The sequence below is a fragment of the Aquarana catesbeiana genome, linkage group LG09 (assembly GCF_042186555.1).
Source record: "Aquarana catesbeiana isolate 2022-GZ linkage group LG09, ASM4218655v1, whole genome shotgun sequence".
Lineage (NCBI taxonomy): Eukaryota > Metazoa > Chordata > Amphibia > Anura > Ranidae > Aquarana > Aquarana catesbeiana.
Window position 1 is genome coordinate 60,512,978 of NC_133332.1, and position 22,503 is coordinate 60,535,480.

At 43.6% G+C, this 22,503-nt stretch overlaps 1 pseudogene; it reads right to left on the bottom strand.

The window, feature by feature from the left end:
• Positions 1-19,235, bottom strand: part of LOC141108911 (cytochrome P450 2H1-like) — a 34,151-nt pseudogene extending 14,916 nt beyond the window's left edge.
• Between the last annotated feature and the right edge of the window lie 3,268 nt (positions 19,236-22,503).

The following is a 22,503-nucleotide window of genomic DNA, read 5'->3' on the forward strand; positions in this document are numbered from 1 at the left end:
TTGAAAATTGATCAATCATAATTTACTGACGGCTTATGTCATTTCTTGAGGCCCTAAAATGCCAAGACAGTACAAATACCCCCCAAATTACCCCTTTTTGGAAAGTAGACAGTTAAGGTATTTAGTAAGAGGCATGGTGTGTTTTTTGAAGCTGTAATTTTTAAAAAAATTTGGAAAAAGAAGAAATTAAATCCAATTTGTATTTTTTCCCTTTTTCTTTTTTTTCATACTGTCATCAGTGCAGCACAGCGTCATCATATGACTGGTGTGATGTGATCAGGGATACTGACTGGTGACAGTAAAAAAGTAACTAAAATAATAATTGCATCATCTTTTATCAGAGTAGTTCAATATCACCAAAGTGCGGGGTGGTTTTTTTTATTTTTATACAGTTATTGCTTATAAAAGTGATAGTCACTTGATAAGTAATAGTTTAACTGTCATGAATGGCTTTCCATACAAGGCAGCTTGCTTACTGTTGACATGGTGTGATTGGCTACAGCTAATCACATGGTACAAGGTGACAGGTACCATGTGATAGTTGTGGGCCAATCACAGCATCATAACAGAAAAAAATGTTCATGAATGAAAGCTATTCATGACAGTTTTCTTACATAATATCATGCGATCTCTATGATTGGATGGGTACCGAGCACTGTGAGCAGCTGTGATACAGCGGTCACAGGATCATGCCGCTACATGCCTGGTGACATACCTGTACAGTACTGTGCCTGCCAGTGCCGTCCGCTCACCAGGGCTGGCCCAAGACATTGTGCTGCCCCCCCCCCCATCCCCCCCCCAAAAAAAATCATGTCCGCCCAAATCATGTGTCCCTGTGCAGATTGTATGTGTGCAGACAGACAGATCCTCCCCATCATCGGAATCATCGGATCCCCGGACTCCTTGTGTAGATGGATCATCCCCCATCCCTGGACTCCTCATACAGACATCACCACTGGCACCCTGAGCAGCCTCTGCATGGCCAGGGTGAAAACACAAGACACTTGTGGGATAGGCTGAGTCACAGGAGGTGGGCAGAGGGACAGGAGGGGGACAGCGTCACAATAGGAGGGCAGAGGGATAGGTTTGGGGCAGCATCACAGGAGGAGGGCAGCGGGACAGGAGGGGCAGAGGGACAGGTAGGGGCAGTGTCACAGGAGGTGTGGCAGAGGGACAGGTGGGGGGAAGCGTTACAGGAGGTGGGCAGAGGGACAGGTGGGGGGAGTGTCACAGGAGGGGGGCAGAGGGACAGTGGGGGGCAGCGTTACAGGAGGTGGGCAGAGGGACAGGTGGGGGCAGCGTCACAGGAGGGGGCAGCGTCACAGGAGGGGGCAGTGTCACAGGAGGGGGGCAGAGGGACAGGTGGGGGCAGTGTCACAGTAGGTGGGCGGAGGGACAGGAGGGGGGCATGTAACACAGTAGGGGGCAGAGGGACAGGACAGAGGAGAACCTCTCCAGCATCAGGTCATCAGGCAGCGGTGGGTGGTGAGGCCCGTGCAGTCCCAGTTAGGGAGGTGAGCATGGGGAGGTGAAGAGGTACTCAATAGGCCAAGGGTACAGTGGTTCAGGAGGCAAAGGGTTTCAGGCAGGTGTCTATCTCTGACAGCTGCTGAGCTCCTCCTGTCTATCTTCTTTCACCAAGAAAGCTGAGCCACATTGTGCCTCTTGAAAGGATGAGACCTGTGCCCTCACACCTCACCTCTGATGCCAGCTCCCCCCTCCTCCTCCCCACTGCATCCAGTCCGGTCTGACTCCTGCTCCGTCCAGGCGGCAAGGTGGGCAATCTGAATGTATAATTCATGCATCTACCTGGGGGCTGGTCTCCCCACTGCTAAAACTAGGAGCGATCCGCTCCTATTTGGGCCTGGCCTCCCCCCTGCACACCCGACTAATGGCACAGCAAGCAGCAAGTAGGGGGGAGGCTGGTCCCAGATAGGAGCAGAGCGCTTCTAGTTTGAGCAGCAGGGAGCCCAGCCCCCAGGTGGATGGATGGATTATACATTTAGCTTGACCGCCCTGCCGCTTGGATGGAGTTCCCACTGGAGGAGGCTGTACCATCTTGGCGCCCTAAGGTAAAGGTGCAAACAGTGTTTCAAAAGTAAATGGAGAGCCGCCTCTGCTGCCCCTCTCAAGTGGCGCCTGGGTCACATGGACCCACCTGGACCCATGGTAGGGCCGGCCCTGCCGCTCACAATACATTTACTGTAAACGAGTCGGCAGCTGCTTAACCACTTCCCGCCCGCCATATAGCAATATGAGATGCGCAAAGTGGCTTAGTTATCCTGACTGACTGTCATATGACGTCCAGCAGGATAAGTCGCGGGAGCGTGAAGCATAGCAATCGGTGGTGTGGTGTGTCAGTCTGACACACCCCAACTTTAACCTAGGTAAAGAGCCTCTGACAGAGACTCTTTACTACGTCATCAGCTGTGTCCAATCACAGCTTATCACAGTGTAAATAGGAAAAGCTGTGTATCGGCTTTTCCTCTATCGCGTCTGACAGATGCGAGTAGAGGAGAGCTGATCGGCTGCTCTCCTGACAGGGGGGTCTGCGCTGATTGATTATCAGTGCAGCCCCCCCGAGGATGCCCACCCAAGACCACCAGGGATGCCCACCAATGATGCCCACCCATGACCACCAGGTATTCCCACCCATGACCACCAGGGATGCCAATCAGTGCCCATAAATATGCCAATCAATACCAATAAATGATGCCAATTAGTGCCCATCAGTAATGCCTGCCAGGGCCTCCTCATCAGTGATGCCTATCAGTGCCATCTATCAGTGTCAATCAGTGCCGCTCAGTGCTACCTATCACTGCCCATCAGTTCCACCTATAAGTACCCATCAGTGCGGCCTTTCAGTGCCCATCAGTGTCGCCTATCAGTGCCCATTAGTGCCACCTATCAGTGCCCATCAGTGCCGTCTATTAATGCCCATCAGTGCTGCATATCAGTGCCACCTATCAGTGTCCATCAGTGATGCCTATCAGTGCCCATCAGTGCTGCATATTAGTGCCCATCATCAGTGCCCATCAGTGCCACGTCATCAGTGCAGCCTCATCAGTGGCCGTCAGTGAAGGAGAAAACTTACTTATTTACAGAAACAAAGAGAAACTTTTTTTTTTCAAAATTGTCAGTCTAAAAATAAAAACCACAGAGGTGATCAAATACCACCAAAAGAAAGCTCTATATGTGGGAACACAATGATAAAAATATTTTGGGATACACTGTAGCATGACCGTGCAATTGTCATTTAAATAGTGACAGTGCTGAAAACTGGCTTGGGCAGGAAGGGGGTTCCCTGTATTGAAGTGGTTAATAAGTGAAGTGAAACTAGATGCATATTCACTTTGCTATTTGGACAGCCTTTACTCCTTTAGCAACCAACATTTTTGTTTGGTCAAATTTTTTTTAAAATGCAGATTTATAACAATTTAGCAATTTTACCTGATTTCTTTGTGGGCTGGGAATGATCAGAGCTGCAATGCTGATCTGCAACTCTGTATAGTTATATCACCATGTAATCTCCCTAAGTTTTCACTGCAGCCTTCTCCAATCCACAAGACTGAGAGGTGTGGATGGATTCTACCTGCTGATTGTTATTATCTACACAGCCTATCCTTGCCCAGCATTTCAATCAGCTCACAGTTTATTCAGGAATTTCATGACCTGTCTTTCACATTAATCATCTCTTAACCCAAGGCTTCAGTATGTCTTGTGCTCCTGTGCTCCTGTATTCCTGCTTCTCCAGTTCAAGACTTTGACTTGTATTGACTGCGCTTGTTTGCTTCCATGGGTCTGCTGCTGATACACTTCTAACCTATCACTGACATTCTTATGCCCCGTATACACGGTCGGACATTCCGACGACAAAATCCATTGATTTCCCGATGTCAAGAACGCGCTGACATACAACACATAGGACGAGCCGAGAAAAATGAAGTTCAATAGCCAGTGCAGCTCTTCTGCTTGATTCCGAGCATGCGTGGAACTTTGTGCATCCAAATTGTGTAAACATGATCGGAATTAACGACAGCGGATTTTGTTGTCAGAAAATTTGAGATCCAGGCGGAAATTCCGATGGAAAGTGTCCGATGGAGCCTACACATGGTCGGAATTTCCAACAACAAGCTCCCATCGAACATTTTCCATCAGAAAATACGACCGTCTGTACGGAGCATGAAAATGTCTGTGTCCATGTCCACCCACCTACCTACATAATTAATGTACAGTATAACATCAGCATCTTCATCTAAAAATTTTTACAGATCTTTGAAGAAAGGCATTTCGCTTTTCTTCAGCAATGTAGATAATAACCCTACTATAATTTACTATAGTTCTGATTTTTTTTCTCCCCAATAAGGCTATAGGACCTATTAACACAGGTTCAAAATTCTTAAGATGCAATTTTACCATTTAATTGTTCTTTATGATTTTGGAGTTGCACACATACTTTTTATTTAAAGCTAAGGTTTACCCTGTGTATATTTTATCTTCTCTGGTTTCTCCCTCCCCCTTCATCAACATGCTAATTACATTTTTTAAATAAAATATTTCTGTTTTTATTACAAACCTCATTTTAGACCCAGCAATGTTATCATTGGATCTTTGTGCTTCTCTATGCAATGTAGGTAGACCATGGTGAGTGGGAGTGGCGGGGGTAGGAGAGTGTTGTACAAAGCTTTCTGAAAACATCAATGCATGCATCAGTATGTATTTCAAGAGCCCTCAGCCCTAATACAAGTTAGGCTGGTACCTAGGAGAAGTTATGCAAATATCAGAGTGCCTTGATGGGTGGATGTCAGTCTGGAAGAGTGGGCATTTCATAGGCAGGCTGCCCTGGGTAATGCCCGAATGTGATTCTGAGCCCCCATGTTTTAAAGAACTAAAATCCAATGAAAGAAAGGAGCAAACGGGGAAAGTAAGGTTGGGGGGGGGGGGATTAATAGATGAGGTCATTCGCTCACCAGGAAATGAGGCGGGTCTATTTGACTTGCTGCAGCTTCACAGTGAAATCAGAGCAACAAATTTCAGTACAGCAGAGGAGCCTGTACAACTGTGCAAGACTGAAGGAAAGGTTAAAGCTTAATTACAGCATGGCAAAAATAGTTATTTGAAATGTTTTAGTAATATACATTGTTTGCTTATGTTTTTCAGAAATAGCTGACATACTGATCTCTATTTCAAGATGGCAACTGTGAGTTATGGGATGGAAGTGATTTTTCCAAAAGGGCTTTTATGACTTTACAGCCTGGTCACTTCCCCACCCTTTTGTACTGTACATTAGGAGAAGCCTGGTCTCCTCCTCACTTTCTGAAATATTAATTAATTACTACTTAATTACTACTTTGTATTGCTAAAATTTCAGGGGCAAATGTCAATCCCTAGAAAGCTACAAAATAGAAGGATGTCCCTTTCCATTCTCATCAATGCCCAGTGTTTTTTTTATAACACATCACATGCCAGGAGATATAATCCAAGTAGCCATTACCATATCAGATCACACTGTCACATGTTTTGAAAGGTTTAATACATATTGCTCTTGAACACCCCATAAAATTCAAACATTTTAAACAATTACCTATTGACTCCCTCTGTTCTGCATGACTCCCACCAGGGACACCATTAACATGGAGCTTGTGGGTTCTCACTGTCTTTGCATGGGTTTCCTCCTATTATATGAAAATACAGTATATTACTAATTTAAGTGAAAAGCTTCTAGTAAAGGGGACTTATTCTCTTTTTTGAGTCCACACTGACAAGCACAGCAAGAAGATTCACCTCCTGTGTTTGGAGATACTTTATGAAATTATTACATGACCATGATCCAGAATGTTTTGGATTAATCAACTCTCTCATGAGCAGGTATGTGTGTATGAGCATAAGAGTCCCTTTGGACACAAGGACCTATGATAATGGCTCTATGTGGTGATAATGAGGTCTGTTAAACTCCAGACTGCGTGGACAGAATGGGGAGATTGTACTAAACACAGCACCAACCTTGTTTCTCCACAATTCAAAGGTCAGCTGGGATTTACATCTCATGTCTGTGCTAGGCATTCATGGGATTTAATACATTTGACAAAAGAAGACAATCTAATTACCAGCACAGTTTATAGAAAGCAGGAAAAGTTAGATGCCAGGCAGGGGGTCATAAAACTTCCAGTAATATCATAAACAGTAATTAGTGATGAAAACTATCAAATTTAAATCCAATGTCTGCACTAATTTTTCATAGGATTTAATACAATTAACAGAAGAAAACTTTCCAGTTTATAGCACAATTGACAGAAAACAGCCCCAAGTTAGACAGAAAGTAGAGAAAGTTAGATGACAATCAGGGAATGGTATAGCGGGGTCATAAACATTTTTTTACAGAATCTGGAAAACTCCCAATGCAGCCTTGTCACAAATCATCTGTCATAAATAATGTCTTGTAACAAAATACACATATGCAAGTCCTGGGTTTTGACCTGAGATCACACTACAAGAGCCAAACAGTATAATGTACAGTTTCTATAATTTCTGTCATGAGGAAAATAAGAATATAACAATCAGTTAGATGCCAAAGAAAACTGTATTACCAGGTTACAGAAGACTACAAAAATACAATATATTTTTCAAAATATGCATAGGAATGTTATCATGTTTGATCTCTCTCATATTGTAATGTCATTCTGTTCAATATTATTTTGGTTGTAAGATTGCAAAACCTTGTCTGATGGAAATATAGATGCATTTATAAAAAAACAAAATTAAGGGTGTATCTACTGAAAATCAGGAAACACTTCAATATACCTTCAGGACACATCTCAGGCCTTTTGATTGGTTATGTTAATTCTGTAATTGCTCTCTTCATGGGCATAATAAATGGCTGCTTTTGCAGCTCGGAGCTCCCGCTTACCATTGAAACTATAAGTGAATGAAATAGGGCATTCATGATGAATCTAATACATCATATTGAACTTACTCTGCAGTGGTTAAAAGTTGAACATTAGGCGCTTTTCACTTTTAATCCAGTTTATTTCACTATTACTAATTTTCTATTTTGTGATATATTTTTTGTAAATATTTTCTTGCACCGTTTTTCTTGTCTTTCATTAAAACATAATTTAAAAATCATTAAGCTGAATCTCTAATGATCTAAGACTTAATTCAGACAGGTGCCATCACCCATCCTGCATTCAGGCTTCCTTTGTTTTTTGCCTGCATCTGCCCCAGGAATCAAGTGGGCACCCTATTGATGTTGATGCAGATGCAGTGGCTGCATTGACACAGCTGGATGTAGCCAAATGTCTAAATGTATACCCACTCCTGGGCAGGAGTGGGTATACAAATCTGAACATACATTGTGATCAAATCCAAGCACCTGCTACCATGTCAAATTTTGACATGCAGCTGTGCCCTTGCAGCTGATGTGTCTGCATCCTCCTCTATGGGTTGCCTGCATGCAGGCGCAATAATAAGAGTAGCCTGCACCCAGGACAGGTGTCTAAATGAAGCCTAACTGGAAGTTAAGGAACGCATTGCCACTTTGAAGAAAGATGCTTTTTTAAATTATGTTAAGTTCCTGTCTGGGTGTGGCAGTGAGTGTCACAGACATTTCTTAAGTGTCAGATATGCTACAGCAGATGCTGTAAATTGTGCTTCCATAAAAACACATGTTGGTGGTTACTGATTGTGTTTGTAAAGGCTTAACTGCAGAGTTAACCTGCCCCAGTAATGTCCACTCTCAGCCTGCTGGTGCTTAAGCTGTTGCCTATGGGCTGGAAAATTTCTATGCAGGGTAAGGCTGAGAGTACTCCAAAGTGCTGAATAATATGTATGTGCTTTTGTAGTACCCCGCCCTAGTCAGGTTAAATTTTGTTTTTGACTCTGCTGTACTATGTGGAGCAAAAGTCTATTTTTCAGGTCTAAGCTTGGTGGCTCATTGTTCCTGCCTGCCTCTGGAAGAAGCTTCCATAAATAGTGTAGGAGGGTCAGCCACTGAATTTATGGATGCCCAGAAGGTGGCTGGGAGAAGATACATGTTTGAGAGGCCTGTTAAGCAGTGTCATTCTCCTGGGGCTGCTGCTGTTCTAAAGAAGAGCTGTTGTTAGGACTCAGCATGTGCTTGGCTGAGAGCTTGGAAGAACTTGGACTGAAAGATATCTTCTAGAGGAAGTTGGACTGGAGAAGGTCTCTTCTTTCACTGTAGAGTGTCACATGGAAGCTGGGTGGATGACAGCTGTCCTTCAACATTGAAAGTAGGACCTTGATCTTGGACTCCAGGCATGCATGTACTTTTGGGGTTTATGCCAGAGGTTGCTATAAGGACTGGTACTTCTCATGCAGAGTCTCAGATTAGCTGGCTACCCCCCTGCCTCCAACAAAGGCTGCTGTTAAAGGATTTTTGCTCAAGAATGCGTCCTGTATAGAGATGAGCCGAACACCCCCCGGTTCGGTTCGCACCAGAACCTGCAAACGGACCGAAAATTTGCACGAACGTTAGAACCCCATTGACGTCTATGGGACTCAAACGTTCAAAATCAAAAGTGCTCATTTTAAAGGCTAATTTGCATGGTATTGTCCTAAAAAGGGTTTGGGGACCTGGTTCCTGCCCCAGGGGACATGTATCAATGCAAAAAAACTTTTTAAAACGGCCGTTTTTTCGGGAGCACTGATTTTAATGATGCTTAAAGTAAAAAAAAAGTGAAATATTCCTTTAAATATCGTACCTGGGGGGTGTCTATAATATGCCTGTAAAGTGGCATGTGTTTCCCGTGCTTAGAACAGCCCCTACACAAAATGTCATTTTTAAAGTCAACAAAGTCATTTAAATCTGCTTGCGGCTTTAATGTAATGTCGGGTCCTGGCAATATGGATGAAAATCAGTGAGACAAACGGCATGGGTACCCCCCAGTCCATTACCAGGCCCTTTGGGTCTTGTATGGATATTAAGGGGAACCCCACACCCAAATTAAAAAAGGAAAGGTATGGGGCCCCCAGGCCCTATATACTCTGAACAGCAGTATAAAGGCGGTGCAAACAAGACAGGGACTGTAGGTTTGTTGTTAAGTAGAATCTGTTTGTAATTTTGAACTGGTACATTTTTAACGTGTTTAGCTCCAGCCAAAAAAATCTATTTTAAGCTTTTTGGAAAACCTAGGGAAGGGTTATCACCCCTGTGGCATTTGTTTTGCTGTCTGTGCTCCTCTTCAGAAGATTTCACCTCACTTTTTGTCCCAATGACAAATGTTTTTTGAAAATTTGGGTTTTTTTGTGAAACAAGGATTGGTGATAAAGCATCAGTGGAAAGGAAAAAAGTTTTTCCCATATTAACTCTTACAGGAGAGAATTTCCCTTCCCAGGGGTAGATTTCATCTTACTTCCTGTTGTCTCCTTCCATTTGCAAGTAGGAGTCGTTTGTAAGTTGGATGTTTAAAAATAGGGGCCTGCCCTTTATACTCAGCAGAAATTTGGGCCTTAGGTGTTGTTGTGGCCACAACACTGTAAGCCCTCACAAGGCCCTGCTGTGAAATATTAGATCAAGAATTGTAATTACATGTCCCTGTTGAACAGGGGCAGAAAAATTGGGCCTTTGGTGGTGGTGGTGGTGCTGTTGCCACAACACTGTAAGTCCTCACAGATACTCTTGATGGGCGCAGAAACAGGCCCTGCTGTGAAATATTAGATCAAGAATTCTAATTACATGACCCTGTTGAACAGGGGCAGAAAAATTGGGCCTTAGGCACTGGTGCCACAACACTGGAACCCCTCACAGATGCTCTAGTTGGACTGGTGCTGGTGCCACAACACTGCAAACCCTCACAGATACTCTAGTTGGAGCGCAGGAACTAGCCCTGCTGCAAAGAATTGCATCAAAAATTGTAATTACACGCCCCTGTTAAACAGGGGCTGAAAAATTGGGCCTTAGACACTAGTGCTGGTGCCACAACACTGCAACCCCTCACAGATACTCTAGTTGGAGCGCAGGAACTAGCCCTGCTGCAAAGAATTGCATGAAAAATTGTAATTACATGCCCCTGTTGAACAGGGGCTGAAAAATTGGGCCTTAGGCACTGGTGGCCGGACTGGCGGAGCCCAGAACCAAAAATGTTCTTACAAGCTATCATCATGATCATTGAGGAGGAAGATGATAATTACTTAGTATAACAGGATAGTCACTCAGCATCAGCATAGGCAGTCTTTGAAGGGATCTGACATTTCAAAAAAATTTATTTGGTTACATCAGCATCAGGTGCTTGGTAGCTGGTGGTGATCCAAGATTGATTCATTTTTATGAAGGTCAGTAGATCGACCGAGTCGGTGGACAGACGCACCCTGTGATCGGTGGATGCAGGACAGGCCGGTAGCTCAATTGCATACTGTGCAAGCTCTGGCCAGTGATCCATCCTCAAGACACAGTAACCCAGAAAACTTTCGGTGGGAAAGGTGTCCAAGTCAGATCTTGCCCCTAGGTATTCCTGCACCATGTAAAACAGACGCTGGCGATGGTTGCTGGAACCGATCATACCTTGGGGCTGCGGACTAAAAAATTGTCTGAATGCATTGGTCAGATGGCCACCTTCTCCACTGCTCCTTCTTTGACTGACCGAAGCCTCAGCAACATGTTGTCCAGAAACAGGAGTTTGTAACCTCCCAGTCTCTGAGAACGCGTTGCACAGACCTTTCTGAAAGGCCTCCCGAAGATGTTTCATGCTCTGCTCCCTCTGTGATGGCAACTTAAGGTCCGCAACCTTACCCTTGTAACATGGATCAAGGAGGGTTGCCAGCCAGTATTGTTCCTTCTCCTTGATACCACGAATACGAGGATCCTTCCGCAGGCTTTGCAGGATCAGGGAGGCAATGCAGCGTAGGTTTGCTGAGGCATTTGGTCCGGAGTCCTCTGGGTCACTAAGGACGACATGGTCCGCAGCCACCTCCTCCCAGCCATGTACAAGTCCATGTGTTTCTTGGGACTGTAAATGATCCCTTAAAGACTTCTGCTGATGCTGAGTGTCAGGCTCCACCTCCATACTGACAATCCTCCTCCTCCTCGTCCTCTTCCTGTGTGATCGGCGGGAATGCAGGAACACTGTCTGGATAAAGGGGGCCTTGAGAGCTAAGGAAGTCCTCCTCTTCCTGCCTCTGTTCTGCCTCAAGTGCCCTGTCCATTATTCCAAGCAGCGTGTGTTCCAACAGGTGGACAAGGGGGACAGTGTCACTGATGCATGCACTGTCACTGCTCACCATCCTCGTGGCCTCCTCAAATGGTGACAGGACAGTGCATGCATCCCTGATCATGGCCCACTGGCGTGGGGAAAAAAAACAAGCAATAGTCGCACAGGTATTCATTGATGGCCCTCTGCTGCGTGTGCAGCCGCTGCAGCATGGCCAACGTTGAGTTCCACCTGGTGGGCATGTCACAGATTAGGCGGTTCTTGGGCAGGGTAAATTCCTTTTGGAGGTCAGCGGTAATATGCACCTTACCGCTGACCGCCCTGTCCAGCGAGGCATTGACATTGCCTTCCACATGCCGGTAGAGAGCCGGAATCGCCTTCCATAAGAAAAAGTGGCATCTGGGTACCTGCCACTGAAGAACTGCACATTCCACAAACTCACAGAAGGGGGCAAAGTCTACCGACTGAAAAGGTAGCAGTTGAAGTGCTAGCAATTTTGCCAAGCTAGCATTCAATCGCTGGGCATGTTGATGGCTGGGAGTGAACTTCTTTCGGCGGCGCAGCAACTGGGGCAGGGAAATTTGCCTGGTACAATCTGACGTCGATGTACCGAAAGCAGATTGCCCACAAGTACTTGGCTGTAACACACCTAATTCTACACCTTCATTCCTCTCAGTGCAGGTCTCAGAGAGGACTGAAGGTATAGTGGGGTTGGAGATCTCAGCTGATGAGGAGCAAGGAGAGGTCCTCTTTGGTGTGGGTCTTTTAGATACGTTTGCCAACCAACTGCATGGCAGGTCAACATATGTCTGGTCAAGCATGTGGTGCCCAAGCGGGAGATGTTTTGGCCACGCGAGATACGCTTGAGACATATGTTGCAAATAGCAGTGGTGCGATCTGATGCACTTGTCTCAAAAAAGGCCCACACCAAAGAACTTTTGGAATAACGCACAGAGACAGCAGCGCCCTGCACATGCGGAGCTTTGCGGTGTGATGCAGTCAGTGTGCTGCCCTTAGGCTGGCCCCTGGAGGGCATCCTGCCTCGTTGGTGATGTGCCTCCTCCTCTCTCCTATCAGGCACCCACGTTGAGTCAGTGACCTCATCATCCCCTCCCTCCTCATCACTGGAGTAAACCTGGCAGTATGCTGCAGCAGGGGGAGCATGACTGCCAGATTGCTGTCCTTCTTGGGCACCCCCTCTGTCCGTGCTCACGTTACTGCCTTCATCTAGCTCAGTATCATCATCAGAGCCTTCTAAACGCTGGGCATCCTCCTGGAGCATGTACCCAACACTGTGGTCAAACAGTTCGAGGGACTCCTCAGGAGGACATGATGGGGCTAGGGAAGGAGTCACTGATGCCATTGAGCCGAGGGAAGAGGCCGCGTTGGCAGCTGCTTTGCCAGACAAAGTACCCTGAGCATGGGTGAGAGAGGATGAGGAGGATGAGGACGGCTTGGTCATCCACTCGACCAAGTCTTCCGCATGTTGCGGCTCAACACGGCTAAGCGTGTCCCACAGCCACGTGCTGATGAGGATGCACTGTCACCACGATCAGCACTGTTGCCTCTAGACACAGAGCCTGCTTGCCCTCTTTTATTGGCTTGTGACTGTCTGCCTCTCCTTGTTGGCCTTCCAGACATACTAATGGCCTGCAGTGAGATGTAGCTGCACTAAGCTGGGATATATATATATATATATATATATATATATATATATATATATATATATATATATACATATACTGATACTGCAGCTAGCAAAATAAACTGCCTGCCTGTAGTATGAGAACACCACCAATCTTCTACAGGTAGCTTTAGATGAACACTGTGCAGAGGTTGCACTACACTAACTTGTAGCTTTAGCTGAACACTGTGCAGAGGACGCACTACACCAACGTTAAAATAAAGTAGCTGCCTGCGGTAGTGATAGGATCAGGAAAACACCACCAACCTTCTACAGATAGCTTTAGCTGAACACTGTGCAGTGGACGCACTACACTAACGTTAAAATAATGTAACTGCCTGCGGTAGTGATAGGATCAGGAAAACACCACCAACCTTCTACAGGTAGCTTTAGCTGAACACTGTGCAGAGGTCCCACTACACTAACGTGTAAATAATGTAGCTGCCAGCGGTAGTGATAGGATCAGGAAAACACCACCAACCTTCTACAGGTAGCTTTAGCTGAACACTGTGCAGAGGTCGCACTACACTAACGTGTAAATAATGTAGCTGCCTGCAGTAGTGATAGGATCAGGAAAACACCACCAACCTTCTACAGGTAGCTTTAGCTGAACACAGTTCAGAGGACGCACTACACTAACTTGTAGCTTTAGCTGAACACTGTTCAGAGGACGCACTACACTAACTTGTAGTGTTAGCTGAACACTGTGCACTACACTAACTTGTAGCTTTAGCTGAACACTGTGCACTACACTAACTTGTAGCTTTAGCTGAACACTGTGAGGAGGACACACTACACTAACTTGTAGCTTTAGCTGAACACTGTGCACTACACTAACTTGTAGCTTTAGCTGAACACTGTTCATAGGATGCACTACACTAACTTGTAGCTTTAGCTTAACACTGTGCAGAGGTCGCACTACACTAACTTGTAGCTTTAGCTGAACACTGTGAGGAGGACACACTACACTAACTTGTAGCTTTAGCTGAACACTGTGCACCACACTAACTTGTAGCTTTAGCTGAACACTGTTCAGAGGACGCACTACACTAACTTGTAGCTTTAGCTGAACACTGTGCAGAGGTCGCACTACACTAACTTGTAGCTTTAGCTGAACACTGTGAGGAGGACGCACTACACTAACTTGTAGCTTTAGCTGAAAACTGTGCAGAGGTCGCACTACACTAACTTGTAGCTTTAGCTGAACACTGTGAGGAGGACGCACTACACTAACTTGTAGCTTTAGCTGAACACTGTGAGGAGGACGCACTACACTAACTTGTAGTTTTAGCTGAACACTGTTCAGAGGACTCACTACACTAACTTGTAGCTTTAGCTGAACACTGCGCAGAGGTCGCACTACACTAACTTGTAGCTTTAGCTGAGCACTGTGAGGAGGACGCACTACACTAGCTTGTAGCTTTAGCTAAACACTGTGCACTACACTAACTTGTAGCTTTAGCTGAACACTGTTCAGAGGACGCACTACACTAACTTGTAGCTTTAGCTGAACACTGTTCAGAGGATGCACTACAATAACTTGTAGCTTTAGCTGAACACTGTGCAGAGGTCGCACTACACTAACTTGTAGCTTTAGCTGAACACCATGAGGAGGACACACTACACTAACTTGTAGCTTTAGCTGAACACTGTGCACTACACTAACTTGTAGCTTTAGCTGAACACTGTTCAGAGTACGCACTACACTACACTAACTTGTAGATTTAGCTGAACACTGTGCAGAGGTCGCAGTACACTAACTTGTAGCTTTAGCTGCACACTGTGAGGAGGATGCACTACACTAACTTGTAGCTTTAGCTGAACACTGTGCACTACACTAACTTGTAGCTTTAGCTGAACACTGTTCAGAGGACACACTACACTAACTTGTAGCTTTAGCTGAACACTGTGCACTACACTAACTTGTAGCTTTAGCTGAACACTGTTCAGAGGACGCACTACACTAACTTGTAGCTTTAGCTTAACACTGTGCAGAGGTCGCACTACCCCAACTTGTAGCTTTAGCTCAACACTGTGAGGAGGACGCACTACACTAACTTGTAGCTTTAGCTGAACACTGTGCAGAGGTCTCACTGCACTGACTTGTAGCTTTAGCTGAACACTGTGAGGAGGATGCACTACACTAACTTGTAGCTTTAGCTGAACACTGTGAGGAGGACGCACTACAGTAACTTGTAGCTTTAGCTGAACACTGTTCAGAGGATGCACTAGACTAACTTGTAGCTTTAGCTGAACACTGTGCAGAGGTCACACTAAACTAACTTGTAGCTTTAGCTGAACATTGTGAGGAGGACGCACTACACTAACTGTAAATAGTCTAGTAGTCTAGCTGCCTGACTGTGGTACTAATAGGATCAGAAGAACACCAGCAATTTTCTTCAGGTAGCTGTAAATACTGTAACAACACAAGCCTGCCTGTCAGTAGGAAGGAAATAACAGGAACGGATCTAGCTAAACTGAATACAGTGTATGTATATATATATATATATATATATATATATATATATATATATATACATACATACATACAACACCTGGGATGCCTATATATACACAATACACTGTAAGCGCAGCTAACTGACTGTCCTGCCTAATCTATCTAACTTAAATCAAATGACACTGTCTCTCTGTCTCTCAATGCCGGAACACACTACACAGGGTCGCCGTGCAACTGCTGAGCTCTGATGAAGAAGGGACGTGCCCTTCGAAACGCGTTAGCTAGTAGTGATGCCTGTATGTTTCTCTAAGACCTTTGGAAAGCTTCGCTCATCATTATAACTACTTGCTGCTTGTTGCTGCTCGAGTTTTATGGCACCTGATTGTACTACTGCTTGTGAGTAATTTCTTTTATTCTTTTATTCAATAAATGTTTTACAAAAGATAATGCACATGGCCGGTGCGCCCCTCTCTCTTTTTATGTCTTTGTTTGCTAGGATTCCTCATCCTTGAGGGCAGCAAGGCCTGTGACATTTTTCCATATATCTGATTGACCACTTGTGCGCAGGAGTCATTTTCTTTTTTCTATATCGCCGTGCAGGCGGCCTTATATAGTGTGGGGCGTGTACTAAACCCCCTGAGCCATAATTGGCCAAAGTAATACTGGTTTTGGCCAATTACAGCTCTCTCTACAGACGGCGCTGTGATTGGCCAAGCATGCGGGTCATAGTGCATGCTTAGCCAATCATCAGCCAGCAATGTACTGCCATGCCACAGTGAATTATGGGCCATGACGCGCCACACGAATTTGGCGCGAACGGCCCATATCGTTCGCAATTCGGCGAACGGGCGAACAGACGATGTTCGAGTCGAACATGGGTTCGACTCGAACACGAAGCTCATCCCTAGTCCTGTATCTGCTTTGCATTTTGGAGTATCCTGCCTCCTCATCCTTCTCTGCTGTTTAAGGCACTGCAATAAAACTACAGGACAACCCCAAGACTGAGCCTGTGTTTGTCAGTGTGCTTGGAACTGGTATCTCGGCCTGGCTGAAATTTCCGAGTACCTTGTATGAGGTATACCTTTGTGGGGAAGGTGGTATGTGTGAATCATTTTTGGGCGCTTTGCTGTTCAGCTACTTATAGTGATGAGGATGTTGTTGATTTATTTGATATATAGTGACTGTGTAGTGAGGCGTGCCTAAAGCAAAGAGTTACAAGATCAAGTGATTCATTAACAGCCTTTATTAGCTAGGAATGTAGTATATGGCCAACACGAACAATAATAATCTGACTTAGGATGAACTGGATTCACAATGACTTGTGCTGGCTAGCAGAATCGGCGCTAGTCAATGGGAATTCAGTCCCAAGCCAATTTATTATGGCATGTGCAGTCTGAATCTAATCACAAGACTCTACCAAAACCCCAAAGAAGGGGGAGGCCGTATCCCAACAAACGTGTTGTCTATATACTACATTCCTAATAAAGACTTTTAGCAAATCACTTAATTTTGCATCTGTTTGTAATAGGCACTCCTCACTACACAACCACTAATAATCAATCCCACTTAATTAGTGAACTGTGTGTGCATTTGACCCATTAGGTTCTTGCAGAATCAACAACAGGGAGATGACTCTCTGCCTGCCATTTTCAAGATATTTGTTTTGTAATTGGCCAAAGTAAATCTTTTAAGGCCCACCAGCATCAGTGTTTTGGTGTTTGATACTATGTCTCCCTTCTCCCACAATAACACCAATCTAAGCTACACAAGAACAAAACAATCTAACAGGTGATGGTTGCAAACGTAGTTCAGCATGCCAATCTGCTCACTAGTCAGGATAAAAAAAACAGAGCAAAGAAATAGGTGGTTGGGTTCCCTGTGTATGCTTCTGTGTTAAATGTTTACAAAGTAGTTAAAGCAGAAGTAAACCCATCCATAAAACAGTTTAATCTCCGGCACGTGCCGGAAATGGAACGTGCCGGAGATGGCAGCTTCCTTAGCTGAAAACGATACGGGGGTTTACTTATACTTTATTAGTGTTGATTCCACCTTTGCATTGCAATGATTACAGTTTTAGTGACTTTGTTTAGATTAATTCTAAATGATTGCAACTGGTTTATATGGTACAAGTGTATCGACAAGGCACATATAAACAAGTTAGTCTCTACTTAAAATATATTTCCCCAATTCAGGAATTATTATTTTGTTTTTATGATCTTACCGAAATCTTTAAAGAATAATTGTATTAGATCCATATTCCCCGTCACTGAACACATCACTGTGATCTTCCAGCGCCTCCTTTACAGCATCGTAGCCAATCAGAGTGACCACTCGACTGTTGCCTAGGTAGAGTGTATACACAGGTCCATACTTTTCACCGAGCTGTTGATAGAGACTTGTGTTTTTTAATAGAATTGTACAGGTTGAAGCAGAGCTGTAACTGGGAGAATTTCTAATGTGCTTCTGTCTAACAACAGTTTTCATGTCTAAGGATAGTCGTACTGTAAGCAAGAAGATATTTCACTTTTGGCTGGAGACTCCACTCCTATAATTTTTGGCCCCACATTCAGCTTATTAAGAGTACTGACAATAGAGGCTCTCACTCTTGCAGAACAGACAGCATGGAGCTTCTCCCACATCCCTTACTGTGAGGAGACCAATCAGAAGACATATAGGCAGGATGGGGGGGGTCTCATTGCCCTGTGCCATGATCAAAGAGGCCGGGCTGTACAGAAAAAGATATGGTAGGCAATGAAACTAAAAACATTGATGTGGGGGGTACAGAGTGCTGTTAATGTTCATTCACTGAACTTTATTGAGCAGTCAGTCATGACTGACATTTCTATATATTTCAGCATTGTGATGCAGTGTTTAACATAGCAACATAACGCACTCAAAAAAGTATGGAACTATCTCAAAAGAAAACAAGGCATTTTGCTATGTCAATGTATTGGGTCTGCACTTAGATCTCCTGTCTGCATAGTCCCAATGCCTCTGGTGTGAACAAACCCTTGTTTCCTGATTGACTGATTTGCCATTAATTGATTGAGCAGCATCTATTACAACTGCTGATTGATTATTTTTTATTTATTTTAGAAAGTCAGAGCAAGAACAGTAATCCAAGAAAACAAAGTCCAGCGCACTTACATTTTATCACTCTTCTCTATTTAGTTATTAATTCCAAAGACTGAAAAAAAAATAAAATACATCCAGTCAGTGAATCAATTCTCGTGTAAAGCACATGCTTTTTCAAGGCATTTGGATCTATTATGAGTTATCTTTAAAGGGGGGAACTTCTATTTAAACTATTTAAAGCATGGCACCTTAATGATAAACTCATAATAAAAAGAAAATGTGAAAATACACCATAATGGCAAATGTGGTAATTGGTTACTATGGGTAAGCTGTCAAGCCTTCATAACCTCCCAACCCTTCACTGTCCACTAAAAGCGGAGGACTCCTTTTGCAGTCAGGTAAGTGTTTATAGAAACCGGGGAAGACAGTTAGTGGGATTTTTTTTTTTACTGCATTAAGGTAAAAAATGCTTTGAGTTTAGACCCACTTTAAGTTATGGGAGTTCATTCTTCTTATTCTTAGAGTTATCCCCATCATTTTGGTATAAATGTGACTCATAGATTGGAAACGTTAGCGGTTTAGTGTGCGCCTTTTGCCAAGATTCCTGAGAGATTTCTTCCTAGAATACAAAAAGAGTGAATTGTTTTAGAATACTCAGTGTAATTACTCTTACCTTCACCAGAGATTGTGGCATTTCAGTAGAACTAATCTGTAGAATATTCCCCAGAAATGGCAGAGGGGTGGGCCCGGGTGGCAAGTTTTTCTTCTTTACATTCATTCACCATTTAATGAGATAAATCAGGAGAGTGGCCACAGAAGCGAGGAGAAGTGTTGCCCCGACATTCACCACCATCCTGATAATAATTTCTCTGTACTCTCTACAAACCACAAACTGCTGTATTATTTAGTGACGTAAAACTTGACAACATTCCAACTATAACTTGACTGGATGTTGACTGAGGACAGGTAGGGTGTGTTGGAGTTTGGTCCAGCTACATGTATCTTGCATAACAGATTGTAAAGCTATCGTAATAATAAGGCAAGCCATAAATGACCTGATTTTCTTTTCTCCCACCATGGGTGATAGGAAAGAAAATCGTTTGATTCCTCAACGCAGTGAGTGTTGATGGGGGAATGCCTCTTGCAGCGCTATTGTGTTTTTCCAGTGGGGGGTCATAGGGAGCCTTCCCAGCTGGAGGGACACAATGATTACTACTAGTGGCTATAGCCACTGGTAGTAATTGTATGTAAAAAATCTGACATGCTGGTTGTATCCATCAATGAATCTACTTGGGTACAATAAGCCTGCCCTTACATAGAAAGAATCTCAGCCAATCCATGCAGAACAGGCCAAACTTCTAACCATGTATGGCTGGCTTTACTTACCCTGCAGGGTTTTAAATATAATTTAAATGCAATATCTATGAAACAAACTGTTCATGTTGTTTTATTCAGGAGTAGACCAGCATAAAGAAATGGTGTTTTAATCCACCATTTTGTCTTTATCATAACTATTGTGTATCCAGAGCCTTGATGAGGCCTTTCAAGGCTACTCAAAGCCTTCTCAAGAGTTCATAAACTTGTATAATATTACTCAAAAAAGCCCTATACTGAAATAAAGCCCTGTGTGCCAGTCTACAAAATACAGAGACTGATATACTGTAGGTACAACATTATGGCATCTTAGAATTTTTGAACATGGAGTTGGCGTGTATTGGTGACTGTAACAAGGGGTTTTTTATCGTTTCCCCAATACATGCTGTATTTATCAATAAATATTCTGGTACATTTAACTGGAAAAGGTACACCGGGCAAGGGTTGAGAGGATGAGGCCCTTGTCCCCATCAACATGGGGACATCCTCCCCATGTTGAGGGCATGTGGCCCGGTACGGTTCAGGAGGGGGGGGGCGCTCTCTCGTCCCCCCTCTTTTCCTGCCAGGTTGCGTGCTCGGATAAGGGTCTGGTATGGATTTTTAGGGGGACCCCCACACCATTTTTTAAAAAAATTTTGGCGCGGGGTTCCCCTTCAAACCCATACCAGACTCTTCTGTCTGGTATGGATTTTGAGGGGGACCCACACGACATTTTTTTTTAAAATTTTGGTGCGGAATTCCCCTTAATATCCATACCAGACCTGAAGGGCCTGGTATGGAATTTAGGGGGACCCCCACGCATTTTATTTTTTAAATTTTAGTTCGGGGGTTCCCCTTAATATTCATACCAGACCCAAAGTGTCTGGTAATGCACTGTGGGGGAACCCCAGGCTGTTTTTTTCAATGACTTTTATGAGTATTGCAGAGACCCGACAACTCATTATAGCTGCCGGTGCTACCGCTAGTACTTTTAAATTACTTTTTTTTCCTTTAGAAATGTTATTTTGCTCTCGGATTGTTGTAAACACGGGAAACATGTGCCACTTTACAGGCATACTATAGACACCCCCCAGGTATGAAATTTAAAGGAATATTTTACTTTTATTGTTTCACTTTAAGCATTATTAAAATCACTGCTCCCAAAAAAATGGACGGTTTTAAAACTTTTTTTTGCATTGATACATGTCCCCTGGGGCAGGACCTGGGTCCCCAAACACTTTTTATGACAATAACTTGCATATTAACCCTTAAAATTAGCACTTTTGATTTTTCACATTTGTGTCCCATAGTCTTTAACGGTGTTCACGTGTTTGAACAAATTTTTTGCCTGTTCGCATGTTCTGCTGCAAACCGAGCAGGGGGTTGTTCGGCCCATCACTAATTATGGTCTCATAAAAAAAAAATTAAGTTAAAAAAAATATTATGTTGTAACAGGAAATATTGTAATGTCAGCCAATAGTTAGTATTGTGAGTTCAGAAATAGCATTGTGACATTATATTCAAGATTATGATACCATGGAAGGGTAGTAGGATTTTTCAGTTGATATATGATTGTATAGTAGGTACAGTGAAAGAATGATTGGTATGTGATGTTGTGGCAAAGATTAATGCAAAGTGTATATTATTGGGGAGGAGTTGGAGATCAAATGTTTTAACCAAAAGTTTTACCTTTTGATGGAGACTTTGTAGTTACAGGATCTGTATAGTTCCTCTGGTTAACCACTTATAGGATCTGTATAGTTCCTCTGGTTAACCACTTACAGGATCTGTATAGTTCCTCTGGTTAAGGATTCTTAAGTCGTAGTAAGTATTGTTATGTTGCAGCCAACATTGCAATATCAGCAATTACTGTGATGCTCAAGGCAATATTATTGTGTTATGCCGCATAAAGTAACATACAGTATAAAAGTGTTTACATGTCAAGCATATTTATTTTAATTGCAATAAAAAAAAAAAGTAAAACATAAAGTAAAACATACTTACCAAGACAAAAAAGCACTCAAAAAGACAAAGAAAAACATCATGCTGCTTTGGGGCTCTGGGCTTCAGCAAAATGGCAGCCTCCAGCTGAAGCCCAAAGCCCCAAAGCAGCAGTAAATCTTTAGGCTGTCAGTAGATCTGCCTCTACATTTTTAGCACAGTGCCAAAGAATAGAGCTCAACTGAGCATGTGCAGAACAGGGTGTGACAGTATAAGTGGATTTTAAACAGTATAGACACTTATTTTTAAGGTTTCACATAGCTATACCTGCAAAAGGGGCCAGCATGATGTGATCTAGCAGGACTTAATTTTCTGACTAAAGTTCCACATTAAAGTGTACATAAAGTGTATGTAAACCCTAACGATGAACTTCATCCCACTTCAAGCTCAATTTTGGTCTGTTAAATATAATTTTCAAAGCATTTGGTTATATTATAATCAATAAGTACAAAAAATACCCTCAAATCTCATCAAAAGCTTGTGAGCTGAAAACCTCTGTGCATTTTCTTCAGTTTTGCACTATTATCAACAACAATGTTTCTAGCTATCTCTGTAGACCAGTGGTCTCCAAACTGCTGCCCCTGGGAGGAACGAGGCCCTTTGCTGGCCTTTATCCATGCCTTGGGATACGTTTCTTCCCATTGATAGCTTGGTACATATTGATGATTGATTCCTTCCACTGACACCAACAGTGAGTCATAATTCTTGCCACTGACACTTTGCACCAGTGGCGGCTGGTGCTCAAAATTTTTGGGGGGGCGCAAACA